Raw genomic sequence first — 1,604 nt, forward strand, 5'->3', positions numbered from 1 at the left:
TTTCTGTCACCAAGGCCATATTTTCCAATTATTGATCCTTCCTCGTTTCCAACCTTTTCTTTCCAATCGCCAGTAATTATCAGTACATCTTGCATGTATGATCCACTTCAGACTGAAGAAGTTGATAGAATTCAATTTCATGTTCCTCTGCAGAATACCATGGCAGGTTTGGTACTTTTTTTTTTTTTTTGGTACTTCACTATTTTGATGTATTATATATTATAGGCCACACCTCGCAATCCTTGCCACAGTGAACCAACCAAATAAACTATTAGATCTTCTCCTAATCTCTCAAGCTGAAACATCAAATGAAGAATCTGTGTTTAGTGGACTCACATCAAGAAACTCAGACTGATCCAACCTTGTTCCTAGGGCAATTATCCCAAACCCTTACTACCCATTCCCACACACATTCTGCAGGCTTGTTTGTACACATTAGAAAAACCAAGCCATCTTTTGGACTGTAGCATGCCTCTCCCTATGTCACATTTATACTTCTTTGGGAGGCTTGTTGGTACTTACGCCTAGTTATAGGTCTAGAAGCAATAATGGGTGGTGTGGTTGGGTTCTCGAGGATCCTCAGCAATATCTTAAAAAGCATCTGCCTGAGATGATGCCCCAGACAGTTGATGGTGCCCCAGGAACTATCAGGCAATGACTCATCAGGCACACCTTGGTTTGTCTTGTCACCAGAAGCTAATAGAGCTGGTTCTGTTGGCTGAAGGGATTCAATAGAATTTAGGGGCTCTATGTCCCCAGTTTCCTGATCAACTGCCCATGTGTCCCCATCCTAAATTTCAGGATCCCATTTCTTCCCATCAGACACCATTCAAGGTTGGGAATTAAGCTGGTGTAATTCAGCCAGTGACAGGGATGTTCACATTTGGCAAATTTGCTCCAGCATAGAGAATTCCCAAGATGTTTTGGGATTTTACCAAGGCAGGTAATTACTTGACTGCATAAAGAATGCCTCATCACCCTCTAAGATGGGACAATTATCTATTTGTAACTTCTCTTGAACAGAATATTGGTTTAAGCAAGTTATCAAAACATTCCTTTCCCATGCAACTATATCACAAATAACATGATCTGTACTCACTTAACAATGTACTTACTATGGATTATTTTATGTGAAGAATTGGAAGACCTCACATAAAAAAACCACACCCAAGTAATAAACCCTATACTTGGCATTATCCTGCCTAGATGGATGGAATATGATCCATCAATGTACTTTAGACCTTGGGCTTCCTCTAAGTATCCATGCTATGATGAAAGAACACACACTGAACCAGTGATTTGGAAATCTTTGCCTGCTGAACTTAAATCTACCGAAAATCCTTTGATGCCTGGATGCATGTTCTGAGCCCTTTGCCAGATTATGGCATCCCTGAAGTAGGTAACTATTTGTAATTTGCATGCTACCAAGGCCCAAATAACCAACGACACTTGATGAATTAGCAGCCCACCAGAATCTTAGTATATTTTACTAAGGTCACATCAAGTAACAGAAACTCTAGCACAAGGAGGCACCTGTGCCATCACTAATACCTTCTATTGTACCTGGATAAACTTCAACAGAAATAGAAACATTAGGCCTACCT

Source organism: Chrysochloris asiatica, unplaced genomic scaffold, assembly GCF_000296735.1.
Source record: "Chrysochloris asiatica unplaced genomic scaffold, ChrAsi1.0 scaffold00034, whole genome shotgun sequence".
NCBI classification, from domain to species: Eukaryota; Metazoa; Chordata; class Mammalia; order Afrosoricida; family Chrysochloridae; genus Chrysochloris; species Chrysochloris asiatica.